The sequence below is a fragment of the Pezoporus wallicus genome, unplaced genomic scaffold, assembly GCF_028554395.1.
Source record: "Pezoporus wallicus isolate ANWC-B61680 ecotype Strahan unplaced genomic scaffold, APGP_CSIRO_Pwel_v1 contig_3710, whole genome shotgun sequence".
NCBI classification, from domain to species: Eukaryota; Metazoa; Chordata; class Aves; order Psittaciformes; family Psittacidae; genus Pezoporus; species Pezoporus wallicus.
The window spans coordinates 1,395,665-1,411,273 of NW_026640315.1; positions in this window are offsets into that span (position 1 = coordinate 1,395,665).

Here is a 15,609-nt window from a genome sequence, read left to right on the forward strand (position 1 = left end):
GCAAGTGTAAGTAACTCTTGCTCCTGGGGTAAAAAGTTCACCTTGGTTCTTTTATCACAGTTTTCTTCTAAAGTTATTCTAGCATGTCAACATGTAAGGCTGCTTTAACTTCAGGGTAATTGTCAATCATTGTACCATATGCCATGGGAGGAAACAAGAACATTTGTCAGCTGCTCACAAGAAGCTTGTGGCAGTGTCTTATACATGTTTTGGTTCACCTTGTACTTCAGTCATTAATATTGTGTTGAATCAACTTTGGCTGCCATGCAAAAGTATAAAAAATAATGATTTCACCAAAAATACTGAGCTATACCTTATGAACGCATCCTTTTATGTTAGTTTCCGAGAATGCTGAAATAGCCCTCTCTAATGTTCAGGATAATTGAACCCTTGTAGGCCCTTGTATGAGTACATTATTTATGATGATGGACTCTGATTTATTTATTTGACTTGAGCTGTTCTCTTCTACCTGGAAGAGTTCTGCTGCTGTCCGAGCGTTGTCCATGAAGTGCGGAATAACAGTGCACGTACTATCCCTGGAGTGCAGTTGTAGCTTGCATCTGCAAACCCCATTACCAGTGCAGAATTAACGGTCTTTAAAAAAACCCCAAACTAATAAACACAAAAAACCAGCATAGGAAGGCAGGTGAAGCCTCCTTAGAGCTTGCTGCTTGTTTATAGCACGTGCCAATGTTTAGGCTAAATGACCTTGATTCATCTATCACAGTGTTTGCTTATTAACATCCCACCTCTGACCTAATCTGTTTTACCTTCCATCCTGCCTGCTTAGAGGATATTAAATACTGACTTTAGGAAATGCTTTAGTGTAGAGTTTTTAAATTAGATTCCAGAACAATCAGCCTTTTAAATGAACACTTTCTAGTGTGCTGACTTCCCTGACTTCCTCCTACAGGAGAAAGATCACACTGATTTTCATCTCTTATTCCCCTTTCTCCCCCCTTTTTCTAACGTTAATACTAGCTACTAGTGACTGAAGATTTATTGAGGAAGGTCTTTTGATGTGTCATTTTATCTGATGAGAAAGATGGCAGAAGGTTAAACAAAACAGACTTGGCTGCTTAGCGTGTTCTGCCAGACAACCACAGTATGAAGGAGCAATGTGTGAGGTGTTTTGTGTATGGAGGTATATTTGCAATATCATTTGAATGCCAGCGTCCAAACCTTAGGTCATCAGCAGTGCTTGTCACCTCACAGCATGATATACGCACCAGTTTTCCTGAAGGCCATCAGTCACAGAAAGGAACTGAATCTACATTTGAATGCTGGAAATAGGCATGGAAGTGATGTATAAAGTGGAGTAATATGGTGTTATCATAAACTCAGTTCCTTAAATGGTTGGTGTGCACGGTGAGGATTAAATTGCTCATTTTGGTTTAATTCCTTCGACAGTAGTCTAACCGACTTGGCTGCAGGCTGTGTGCATCTCTCATTCTGCAGTCTGCAGAAACACAGGGTTTCTTTTATTTAGTTCAGTATGACTGTCTACTTCTCAAAATATTTTGGGTTGAAATCTGTTAATAATGTGAGTAATCCCCTTAGCTGGCTGAATGAAGAACATTTACATGAGTAAGAACAAAAAAAATAATAGCTGTTATGGTTTTCCTCCCAGTCTAGATGTTGGCACAGAGAACCTTCTGGAATAAACATTTAGCTGAACAATAGAGGTTAGTACCAGGAGGAACTATTTGAGATTCTAGTTTTCAATGTAAGAAGTGAACTTGAAATCATTTCTTGATGTTTTTTGAAACTATGTACGTTCTGCTTGCCTTTTGTTTTACCAGTTTGGTGTGACTACTTGAAGTAGCCAAACGGGTCTGTTAGGTCCCAGGAGTGAGAAGAGTCTGAGGCTCCTGAGAATGCAAATAGTCAGTCCCACAATGCAAATAGTCAGTCTTGCCTCACAGGAAAGAGATTGCTGTGGAAGGGTACTTATTGGTTGCTGTCTAGTGTAAACATGTGCTGCCATCTTTTCCTTCTAACTGTAGAAAAATGAGCTGCTGCTGCCTTTGCTTTTGCTAATACTGGGTATGCTTCCTGGGGATACAAAAGCATTAAAAGACTGAAAAAAAATAAAATAGTCAAATACTTTCTTGCCTTAAAATCTCTGAACTGTTAAAGCACAATTTCATCTTCTAAACATATAGAATAAAATATCATTGTTTCAACTATTGCAATGATAAAAATAAAAATAGACTTTTACAGACTCGTATTTTTCCTAGTACTAGAAAGGTACGGTTAATAAACTGATGCGGGCTGAATGGGTACAGAAGCATAACCTACTTCTAAGAATTGATGATTTGGAAGTCAATGAAGAGATGTTATAGTGTCCTACAAGTCAAAGCCAAAATCCACAGGCAACCATGACTAAAGGTATCTAGGCTTTTCATGGCTTCCCTTAAAAATGAAAGGTGATTCCTGTTCAGAATTCCCAGTTTACAGAGACATAAGTGCCCATGTGATGGGACAAGAGGAAACAGCCTCAAGCTGCCCCAGGGGAGGTTTAGGTTGGATATTAGGAGAAATTTCTGCATCAAGAGGGTGGTCAGGCATTGGAACAGGCTGCCCAGGGAAGTGATAAAGTCACCATCCCTGAGTATTCAAACCCAAGTAGATGAGGCCCTCAGTGATATGGTTTAGTGGTGGACTTGGCAGTACTGGGGTTGGGCTTGATGATCTTGAAGGTCTTTCCCAATGTAGTTGATTCTGTGATTCTATGATTCTGTGTCCTGTTCAGTTCTGCTGCAGTCCTCCAATGTGTATATTGCCTTCTGTAAAATTTCTGTGTAGGCTTTAGCAGTTACTGATTGCTCCGGTTGCCAAATTGAAAAACCAGGATATTTGATTTCGGTTTTCAAGCAAATTGAATATTTTCAAAGAATAATGAAACAGTGAATTAATAAATCTATTCCTTTATTTGATGTATGATTTTTAAATTGTGAATCACTCTTCAGTTAAGTTGCTTCTTTGAGACAAAAAGATTGACATTTCTGTGAAGGGCTCATACTTTCTGAAATTTACCAAATTACAGGGTTTTTTTGATCATGGAAGTATTTTGTTTGGGGGGCAAAGTTGCTACTCATTAGACATTAATCATTTTCAGCTCTATGTAATGGTGCATTTTACTTTTTGGTGATTGAATTTATTAGTGAAGATCTCTTTGTCTGTCCCCCTACTTCACTTGCAACAGAAACTCTTATACTTTACATGATTGTAACTTGTAGGCAGAAAAAAATATAAATGAAAAATAGCTGGTAGTTTTAGTTACTAGTAGACCTTAGTAAAAACAGGAGTAGGTGAAACTGGAATGAGGTGGGCAGATTCTCGGTAAGAATGCCAACAGTCAGAAGTCATGCTCCGAGTTGGGCTCTTAGTAGAATGAAGAGGAGGTGCTACAGGACTCCTGTGATACTTTTGAACAGAGAAATCTGTAGTGTTCAGTAAGCAAAGAAACAGAAATTACACAGGATAAAAATCTATTTGGCTGCTCTGAATAGATGGGAAAAGCTGTATGATGTTTTTAAGACTAGGTCCCAACATTAAAATCGTTAAATTTTAGTCATTCTGAAGATTTTTATAGCTTTTCCTACACTTAGCCCCAACCTTACCCTCAAAATTAAATGAGGTACTCTATTCAAACACGTAGTTCACTTGCTTCTTTGTTGCCTGAAAATTATTATTTTATGGATGTTTAGAAAAAAAAAAAATTGTGTCCTTACAGCAGAAGTTGATAAAGAAATGGCTCAAATTATCTTCAGTTTGTCTCAAAAAGAGCAAGTGATGTGACAGTATAATAGTACAAAATATCACTGTGTATCAGCAATCTGGTCTAATTATCATGTTATGTCCTGATGGATTTTGTATTAGTGAAGCTTCAGTAGCACAGTGACATGGCACAGGGAAAGTGTCTAGAGAAAAATATCTATTAAAACAATCACAGAGTTGTTTGTGCTACTTATGTGAGAACGCACATGTTATTAGCCAAAAAGAATAGAAGGGAAAGAGAATATGATCTAAAGTCTGCTATCGTTGTTGGAACAGCTTTTGGAGACTGCAATATCCAAGTTCAAATTCATGTTGCTCTATATACGGATGATGGCAAAATGGAAAGCAGCAAGCATGTCAGCCTGTCCTTGTGAGCTGCGTCATTCTTGCTATGCGTTCACACACACTTGTGTATCGGGGGTTTTTTGTTGGTTGTGTTTTGGCTTTTTTTTGCAGGAAATATTGATTCTGCTAAACAAAATTGGGTGTTCTCTAGTGCGACAGTGAATTGTGTACATGATGTTCTCCAGTGCATAAAAATCTTGTTCAAGTTCCCTATCATAGGGAAGAAAAATCAATCAGATATGCCTATTTTCTTTCAATGAAACCCAAATTATTGGTGTGAAAAATGACTGCAATAGTGTGTCAAAGGATTTTTGACTGGGAGATCTTTTTGGCTTAAAAATGCATCACTTATTTAAATAAAAAGTCTCTGCTAAGAAAATTTAAATAGTATTAAATAGTTTGTAACTATAGAGTAGGACTGCGAGTGGTTGGCTGGCTCTCACCCATAAACACTGAGAAAGCAGGGGGCTCTTCTGGCCTGTGGGTTTTGTGGGGGACTTTTTTGCTTGCTTGGTTATCGATTCAAGGCTATTATCTTGGATGATGATATCTAGAGTCTCACTTGCCTGAATATCTAAAAGGCATGTTTAAATTACATTGGGGAAAATTACTAAGACAATTATGGGATTGTAATATAAACTACCATAATTATGCTTAAATGCTTCTTATTGATTGTTGAGCTTTGCACTCCACTATGGCATAAAACAGTGAACCAATGTTTTCTTTGCCCACCCAGAAGGTTAGTGCTTTAATATTCATTTTACAAAGGCAGTTTTTCAAATTCAGTAAGTTGGAATGTCCAAGATGAAAAATATGTAATATATGAATACACACGTACATATATATATTCATCATGTTTTGAAAGCCACACGTCAGTATCTTTTATCTTTCAAGTTTTTTCCATCTTTAAATGGTCAAGAGTAGTGCTACCCTGAGGGACAGGCATGTTTATATGTGTGCATGAGGAGGGGGAGCAAATATTGCCAAATGGGGAATGATGAGATGATGTAATGGGTGATGCTCATACTTTCTGTAGCTAGAAAAGGCAGCATGTTGTCTCCCAAAATTACTAGGAAGCAGAGAGGGGACATTTCACTGAAGAAATGGGTTTCAAAATGCCAGCCATTCCAACTCTTTGGGGGTGTAGTCAAAAGGTAGTTTTTGGATAGCTCTTTATAAACCAACCAGAGAAAATTCAAAGCAGTTCTAACATGTGAAATTAAACTGTAGACAAAGAATGCAGGTAAAAAGTGTGTGTCTTTTCTAGTTTAGTTTTACATGCTAAGGATAATGAAGTATCTCTTGCATCTATTGCAAAGACTCTCTGGATGAGGTTCTCTCACTATAATAACGAGTAATGTGTTACCACTGCAAAAATTCCTTAGCATACCTGTGTTTTCAGTGGCTGTTAATTCTGTTTACCTGTATGCTCCCTAAGCTGCTGCTGTAGACTGTGTAACTTCAAGACAGTATATGCTTGTACAGCAGATAAAATGAGGTATAGCTTTGCACCTACTTGTGCATACAAGAATGATATTCCCTCTATTACCTGGTATTGGGAAGTGTTCAGTTACCTCACTATGCTCCCTCAGATATCTGGCTGAGCCTTCTTTTTGCTCTGGTACCTCCACCTACTTGGTAATGACCAGTGCCAGCTCACCAATATCTTCATCTTCTCACTGGTACCCTTTCTGCTGCTGTCTCCTTTATAGTTTGGTAGCAAATTTGGCCAATTTTCATGTTCTTTGTTTCTAGCAATTTGGATGGTGAAAATTCTTGCAAATGAATCTCTCTGAGCCTTGTTGTTAATTTATGATCATTTTTATCTATGAGATTGAGAAATATGAGAAAAATTCAACCAGACCATTCATGATAGCCATAAATAAAGTCTTGAGGTTTGCATCTACATACCTTCCCTTCCTTTTATGAACTCAGTTATTTCCTAGCAGCTGCCTCTGGGCCTCGGGAGCCTCATACAACATTTGGATTAAGCTCTACAATAACAATATTGATTGAAATGTCTTGCTGGTCCAAGAAGCAAAACTGTCCTGATCTGTAAATACTGTATCATCATGTTATCAGTAGCTTACATTTTAAACTACTCTGATGCAAAGTGGGTTTGTCTTTCACTTGTGTATTAGACATAAACAGCCTTCTCCTTAGACTGCAGGATGCACTTTTTTCTGTGGCATGTTCTCCTTTCCTGAGGAGCTAGCTATGAGCATGCTGCCACCTCATGGCAGGCCACAGCTTAATTAGAAATGACAAACAGTACAGGGCAAACGAGTATTATTATGTAAATTTTACTTGGACAAAGATAAGTAAAAAAATAATAATTCAGCCTGTGTTTTAAAACTAAGAACATTCTCTGAGTTCCATGTAACAGATAATGAGACTGTAAGTGGCAGAGCAATCGTGGCTGAAACTACTGTGTATCCTTCTACATGGGCAGTTTTTTTGTGCTTTTAGAAAAATGAAGGACCTTGACTACACAATATTAATATTAAAGATGTCTGGGATATTGCAGCAAATCCCACTGAACGTTACTATCAGCACAATTTACTCCCTAGAAAAAGATCTTTCTTTGTTTTCAGCAGCAGATATTAGTACACATGGTAGAGAAAACCATAATTAAATCTATTAAAGTGACTTGTTACAGAACATAAATGTCTGAATACTTGATGGAAAAAGAAAACATTTTGTCTCTCTCTTCTGAGGGTAGATAATGCTATGTCTTTCAATCCTTGTTTAAGAATTCTCAGTCTGTGAGTCTGTTCAACCAATTTGTGTTCAGCTGGGGTTTCTATTTGCACCCAGCTCTATGATATCCAGCTGCCGCTGTGATACATGCGTAACATGTAACGTGTTACCTAAAACTTTGGTCTCTTAGAGTCCTCAGTTTTGGCACAGGGTGTTTTGGCCAAGACCATAGGGGAGAAAAGGTGTTTTCGTAGTCCATGTTTTGCTTTAGAGGTCTCTATTTCAAGACAGTGGTTTTAGCCATATGGTCATAATGTCAGTGTTAGGAAAACCTGAAATCTGAGGCCATCTAGCTCAAGTGTCCTGCTTCTAGTAACAGCCATGGGTGGGCCAGCTGAACTAATAGCAGCTGTAGAAAGTGCCTACCCTTTTGTTTTCAAGGTAAGATGGTGTTTTAGAGACTGCCAGCCACACAGGATCTCTTTCTACCTTTTCCGTTTTACATTTGCGGGACTTTGGTGTCACAGATTATGTATAAATTCTTGACCACTCATTTGACTTATCTGTAGTGTGTATCTGCTATAACCGGAGAAGGAGGAAAGAATGGCTGGTGTTTCACAGTGATCATTTTATAAAAGTCTGTTATACTGCACATCTGAGTTTCCTTCTGCTCTTAAAGAAAGAATGGATAGAGCTTTGCAATACCTAGCGTTACACGAATTAACAACTGAGAAACCTTCTTAACCTTCTTGCAATTTAAAGTCTTAATGCATTGGCAAGCTTATGATTCTGAGGCAGATTGTAATCTTGGCATAGTCTTCCAGTCATACTTTTCAACCTTTTCTTTTTAATATAAACTCAGCCTTTGCTATGTTTGTGGGTAACAGCATGCTTTCTGAAAAGTTGCTTCTCCATCCACCAGCAGAGTTTGTAGTTGTGTATTAATACTGGCAACTCCAGGCTGAACTACTCTGATTTGCACCTACCATTCATCTTGCGAGCACAGAATTGCTGTGCTCTTTCATACTGTACTTTCATCTGTGGATTTAGTGCTGTTTGGCAAAGTGAGCATGTAGGAACAGCATGAATTTACTCATATTATATTGGCAGTGAGGACCTGGTGTACTCTTTCTGACAAATACTGTGGATAAAAGAGGGATTCTGAAGCTGTATTCCTCTGTAATCTCTAGAAATTTCTAAGTGGCTGTTGCTTCATCTCTAAAATAAAGAAGTATGGTAGTGATTTTTAGCCTGTGGCATGAGTGGGAAATATTGTCAACTCCAGCTTATAAAATGGCCTTCCTCTGGCCATTTGGTGAATAGATTGGAAGAAGAACTTCTAGTCTTCTGATTCATAATTCTATAGAGTTTCTTGTGTGTTTTAGTGTGCAGAGCAGGAGGAAAGATAGCTCAGTATAGTCTTGTTTTCTTCTCAGCCGGGTTGATGCTCTGAGAATTTCTCTGGGTTGACTCGAGACTTTTACACACAGCAAAAGAAAAGGTATGGCATTCCCCATAGAGTTTTCTGAGCTGCATGGTTATGTTGAGATCCAAGAGAATTCTGGCAGGCTAAGATCATATTGCAGATTCCAATCTGTGAAATAAATTTTAAACCCCTCAGAACTTTGACAACTGAAGTCTAAAAGGCATGGTTTTCAACCTAAAGACCAGCTCTTGTCAATAGACAAGACTCTGCCACCTGCTAATAAAAGACTGGTGGGAATTGGGTTTTATTTTCTTGAAGAAAAACCCCTCCAGACAATTGGATGACACTCAGTGATATTACCCAAAGCAAATGGTGTAACACAAATGCTGCCATTTTTATCTGAAATTTGTGTCCTTGTAGTTGTCCAGTAACTCTTCTGTTCTGGGACAAACTCAGGGAAAACAACAGTGTTATTCAAAATAAGAGTGAAGAGTTAGGTGATCAAGGCGAGAGAACAGTGGCAAACCAGGAGAACAAGCTAAACAGTCAAGAACAAGTCCAGAGAAGGGCCACGAGGATGATCAGGGACTGGAGCACCTCCTGTATGAAGACAGGCTGAGAAAGTTAGGGCTGTTCAGCCTGGAGAAGAGAAGGCTGCGTGGAGACCTCAGAGCAGCCTTCCAGTATCTGAAGGGGGCCTATAGGGATGCTGGGGAGGGACTCTTCATTAGGGACTGTAGTGACAGGACAAGGGGTAACGGGTTAAAACTTAAACAGGGGAAGTTTAGATTGGATATAAGGAGGAAATTCTTTCCTGTTAGAGTGGTGAGGCACTGGAATGGGTTGCCCAGGGAGGTTGTGAATGCTCCATCCCTGGCAGTGTTCAAGACCAGGCTGGACGAAGCCTTGGGTGATATGGTTTAGTGTGAGGTGTCCCTGCCCATGGCAGGGGTTGGAACTAGAGAATCTTAAGGTCCTTTCCAACCCTAACTATTCTATGATTCTAATCAAGTCCTTGGTTTTGGGTGTTCTTGGCTTATTTAAGAGTCTGGTGACATGCCACCTGCCAGTTTAGGATTGACTAATGGGGTTTCTCTCCTTAAATATATGTTCTCCTTTTGTTCAGCATGGCATTCTTTCTTCCCTTCATGCTCTTATTTTTATTCTCAGACTGGTATAGGCTGTCATGTAGGTTAACAGTGATAAATAAGCTTTACTCCTCCCTTTTGCATGCAGAAGAACTTCAGTTTTAACACTCTGTGTTCATCACTTGGCACCTAACTGCTCTCTGCACTTTCTACTGTTGTATGAAGCATACATCAGAAATTCTCTGTATGTACATGCTACTATATTTATAATTTTTCAATTGCTTTTAATTCTTCTAAGAGGTCACAATGGCATCATTTTATACAGTGTGGACTTGGTGTAGAGAGTGATTCTTCTAAATGGCTTTTCCCTACCACAAGCCTCCTTTTATCAGTTCTAGGGGATCATGCTGTCACAGTCATTCAAATAAAAATGTTGCTGCAACTTTTCCTTTACTTGGTCTCTTTGTGCTTTCTATAACAAAAATTATGAGAGGCTTTTCATTATAGCTGAGGAGAGGAGAGGAGAAAGCATTGCAGGAGGCAGTTGTTGTTCCCCCAGGATGCTGCCAAGTGAATAAAAGATTAATGTGCGTTTCCATAAGATACTTTGTCTTTTTGTTAGATATTTAGAGAAAATCTATTCTGAATCTGATATACTGAATGAAGGTGTTGGCATTTGCCAGTCCAGCTTGAGGGCTGATGAACAGGAGTTCTTAATGGCTTACTGTCAGAGATGTTGGCTGTGCTGTATCTATTGCTCCTGAGGTCACAGCCTGCTGTTGTAATTGTGAATCAGGCACTGAAGATTAGAGATTGCAGCAGATCCATGGACTTTATTGCTTCACAATTATCCACAGTGATTCAACAGGTACCCTGAAGACCTGCATGTCGGTCATGTTAATAATGCCAGCTCTTTCTCTAAATCTCTGCTTAGCCCAACTGAAGAAAAAAAGAGGCTAAATTAGTGCTATTAGGGGTTTGGTTTTTGTCCTATTAACACATTCTGGAACTAGATTATCCTGCATGTCATTAGGACAGCTCCAAGGTTTTTGTTTAACAACTGACTTCAGTGGAATATTCTAGATGGTAGGAATGGTACAGTGGCAGCAGAACGGTGCAAACCAGGCCTTCCATTGTTTTGCTCGACCTGACACCCTTATGCTGTTGATTTGTATATAATAAGCTACCTCATAACCAGTCACCTTGTATAAGATATATCATTTTTAGCCTGTTTTTTGCTTAAAGGAGACTTAAAGGATTCTCATGAAACAGAGATGCTCAGCATCTCTGAAAGTTGAAGCCATTGTTCTATGGAAAAGTGGCATAACAAAAAAAGGAAGACATGTAACTTCTCAGTGCTGCATTTTAATAAGGAATATGATTTGTCCTATTGGAACATAAGACTGCTGAACATAAGAGTTCTGAAGATGAACATAACACTTGAAAGAATTGAATAAATGGTGTCATTATTATATCCCTGACACTTTCACACTCTGGATGAGAAAGACTATAGAGAAATAAATGGAACAGTCTTTTCCACTGTAAGGGGACTGTTCTGTCCTGCTTAGAAAATAGATGTGTTACAGATGAGTGGTGTAGTGATGAGGGGTATAAATACATTGGAAGAAAGTGGAAAATATGGAAAATTGTTTTAAATGCTGTTTTAATCCACAAGGCTGATTCTTACTGCTTTCTAAAAACGTGTGTGTTATTTTGTGAGCAATCGTTCTGATCTTCACTGATGTTAAGTCTGGGGAAGACTTTTCTTTTCTAGAAGTAAGGAACCTGCTGTGAACAAAGCTGTCAAAAGGTGGTTTTTTTTCACATGGCCCTGGAATAATGCAGAAAACCACAGGTGTGCAGATCTCTCCCCTTATTTTTGATCTTTGTTTTTGTTACAGTGCTGGCTGTCTGGTTACATATGGTAAGCGACAGAGATTGACCTGATAGTAGCCAATGATCAAACTCTGATTTCACTATAGAAGTGATTTCAACTGAGAAGTTAATCCATAGCCTCTGAGTTACTCTCTTTTGTGCCAGCCTTGGTTGGAGCTTTTTTGATGTTTTGAGGGCTGGTTTGTGTGTTCTTGGGCATGTACCACAGCACAAGATATTGAAGCACATTGCACTTGAAAATCACCCTCCCTAAACAGAGGAAGGGAAGATATCAGAAAATAAAAAGAATTTTAAAATTCTATGAAGTATTGGATAAAGCCTTGGGAAGTTACAAAAGAGAAGTCTGAGGTGCTCTGGGTCTTCCTTCTTTGATTTCCCTCAGAGAAGCCAGCTGTTTCTAGTGCTGTTGAACTCCTAGAGACAATTGAACAGGGTTTGGTCAGGCCATTGCCTTAAGGTCCTTTCCAACTCTAGCTATTCTGTGATTGCTAGGATGGAGAAAGAGATGACTGCAGAACAGCTTTTAGGTATGCAGACATCAACGCAAATGATGTCTTGATTATTTTTCAAGACTCGGTGGTTATAACTCTTTAACGTTAATAAACTGAGATTGTATATTCATGTCAGGCTGATGGCATCAAGAAAGACTTTAATATCATTTGCCAGCTGTATGCAAATACTTCCACCGACTTCAGCTGGGTGAATAGAATATATAGCAGATTACCTCTGATCTCACCTATTTCCTGCATTTCCTGCAAATTGTCATAGGGAAAACAAGATTGCCTGAAGCCTGCTTGCAGCTGAATATAGCGGTGAAAGGAAGGTGAATTATTATGCTAATAATTCACCCACACTTGACAATATTTAAATTCAGTCCTGACCCCCTGCAATATCTATCGCACAGACTCTTCCTCTCCTGGACCTCTATGTAGTGAGAGGGGCTTTCAGCAACCTGCCTCTTTACAGTGACTGGCTGTGTACCTTTGTTAGTACCTACTTGCATATGCTGGAGTTTGTTCTTGTGGTCCTTAACGTTGCCAACCTTATCTCCCTAACAAGTTTTTTGTTAAATTTATTAAAGGAAATAACCAATCCATTTACCCTGCTGTCCTGGTTAAATTGTTGAGTTAGCTTACTAAAGAGTGAAAAATTAAACGTCTCCATTTGGAGGGGGGCAGTGAACAAAATTCAGGTTACTAATTCAATTATCTGTGTAACTGTAGCTTTGGAAAGATAATGGTATTTGTAAATCTGGAGAATTTTAATGAAATCTTAACACAGTACCCCATTTGCCATAAATAAAGTGTTTGCCCTCTGTAAGTAGTTATCTTTTAAGTGTTTAGTCATCACTATTTGAGATTCCTTTGCCTCACTCAGCATTATCCTGGAAAATCTAGCAAGTCACTCCCATTTTTTTAAGGCTCTGAAGTCTTCAATAGACTTAAACCAGGCTTTTCTGGTTTAATCCACTTTTTCCTGTAAGCATGACAAGCTGGCAGCATTGCTTCTCTTTAAAGGGAGAAATGCTGAGATATGTGTATTGGGAATCAGTTATTCTCCAAGTTTTGCTGATGAAGCCATTTACCAATTGCTTGCAGTTAGGCCTAAATTTTCTCTTTCCCCTGACACTTCTGTCCTGTAAATTTTCATCATAAATTCTGAATAAACACTACTAAAATCCCCTTGATAATAAGCAGGATTAATAGCAGCTACCCCAAATTAGTGTTGTGTGCTTAATAAAATAAACAAAAGTGAAAGATAGCAGAGAACTGCTTATTTGTACACTGGGGCTGATTCTCCACTGCTTTACAATTTATCCTGTCATCTATACTTATACAGTGCCATTATGTAAAACTAAATGGTGTATATTCCACTAGTACCACTTGTTGATTAATATCAGGACCCCATTTGGTGCATGCTGTACAAACGCTTTACAGGGAGCAGCCCAAATTACATAGAGTTTACAACTTCGACATAAACCAATGAAGCTTGTAAGCAGAGACATGATGAAATGCTTCATCAAAGCCGCATGTCAGATCAATAGCAAAGTTCTGGCAGGGGGAAGTCTATTCTGATGCTCACTGTAATGGGCATAGGTGTTCATGGCATAAAACTAAATCTTTGCTCTTTGGAAGGAGTTGTATATGGTCATGTTGGACAGGAAGCTTTAAAATGTCTACAGTAAAGATAGCTTCTACAAAGCTGTATCTTTTAGAGTAGTCTTTCACAACTGTATCCAATGGAGCAATACCCAGTCAGTCTTCACTATCAATCTCTTTCATACCATCCTAACAGAGGCTTCACAGGCGGTCACGTCACCGGGAAGTTATTTCAGGCATTCTTTAGTCAGAACATTAAGTGCCCTCGTTCCATCCAGAGAAGAATTTAGAAAGGTCTTTTTTTTTTTTTTTTTCCTTTTTTTTTTTTAATGCAACCTTATCTAAATGCTTTGGTTTATAGGTTTTCTTCTGTTAGACCCAGTGGTCAGGAGCTTTACAATTGCTACTTCTAAGGATAATAGCGCACTTTCCTCAATTCAAAGCTTGGTTTTATAAGCAAGCAAACAAAAATCTAAAGTTCCTCCAAATCAAATGCGTTGAGGAATGAATTCCCAGTACAAATAGCTTGTGTGACATGCTGGAATGAAGAAAGATAAAGTAGGGAAAAATAATTTCTCAATGTAACTTTCTTTGCAGATTCTTCTCCTGCTGGCTTTAAGATACCCTTGATCTTATTTGCAACTGTTGCATTGCTAGTTGAATGCAGAAGTGCTGTGTTATAATCTGGCAAGCCCAAACTTATGATTTTTAATTCCTTGTACCAACCATAATGAAATGTGTTGGCAGCAATATCCCCAGGATCCATAGGAGAGACCCCTTTCTGTTGCCTCTTGGGAACAAAATTCATGTAGACCTTTCCAAGTTTTGAGTTGGTAAAGACAAAGTGCTCTACTCTCATAAAGAATTATGGAATCTCTCTCATGCACGCTATTCTTTTTTGCTGTTTATGAATAACAATCCTTAATAATAGTATGAACTCATGAACTGTATGAAGTACCCCCTGGGGTCTCAGTATTTCAGTCTGAATTCTGCTTGCTGAAAAAGTTATCCTAGTTGCTGTTTCAGAGTAATATCATGTGGACTGGTGAAAAGAATTTGATCTGCTGGCAGCTCTGTGGTTCTTTCCCAGTTGTGCTGTTGGAAGTGATGAAGGTTTTCTGTAGTCCTTCTCTTGTAGGACATGGAAGCATCACTGTTAATTTTGGAAGAAGCTGGTCAGCTGGTGCTGAACATTTGGACATATTCCTCTGTCTCTTCCCATATGGTGTGGTATTTCATTCTCCTTGCCTATGCCAGGTTGTGACATTTATGTACCATGTCAGAGTACCTTGTAGTCACTTAATACCTCTCAAAAAGCTTCTGAATGAAACACCTGGGTGTCCTTCCTTTCTGCACTTTTTTACTTGTAAAAAAGGTACAGAGATGATGATTTATTTACTAACCCATTATAGATATTGGTAGCAGTAGTATATTGAAAGCAGGTTTTCTAGATGCAGACCGAAGTCTTAATCGCTGCATCGTACTTCTCCAAAGACTGGCTCTGAACATGACATTAGTTCAGGATTCTTTTCCCTATGTAGTTACACTGATACCTTCTTCATTTCCAATGAAGGGAAGCTTACAGGTCATTGCAGAAAATGAAAATTACTTTAAAATATCTGAAGTGGATGTCTCTTCAGTGAAATAAACCTAGATACAATCACATCTCAAATGCTTGGTATTTCCACTCTAACAAAACTCTTAGCTCTTACCCAAAATGGGAAGAGACAGTGGTGTTTGGTTGTTCCTATCCTTGACCAAATATAGTATCTGTGGGAAAGGATGCCCCAGTGTTTGACCTGAATGTAAATACTGAATGAACGGCCTGAGTTAGATGACTGCTTGTCACATATGAAATAATATCGTAATTATATTTAGAGTGTCTTTAAGCACACTCTTTTCCTGAAATTGAAGTCTTGGTGATAGATCAAAATAATTCTCCATACATTAAAAGAAGCATTGGATTCTCTGATCTCTGTGGTGATTACCTATGAGGTATTAGCATGAAGGACTGACTGTTTCAGCATGAAGTTACGCAGCATCACACCAAGAATGGTTTCTTCTATCGAAACATGACTCTAGGGCCTTGTCAGTACTTGAAATTGTTCTTGGATAGCTATTTCAAAATAAGTATGAAGTCTTAAGTTGCTGTTTGAAGACTGATTCTCCACAAAGTGTTTTTCTTTTAGTGAGACTGCATAATTCGCTTTTGAAGTCCTTCCCTGCAAGAGGTTTGCAATCAGTGAACTCTGGCCTATGGGCACTCTGTATG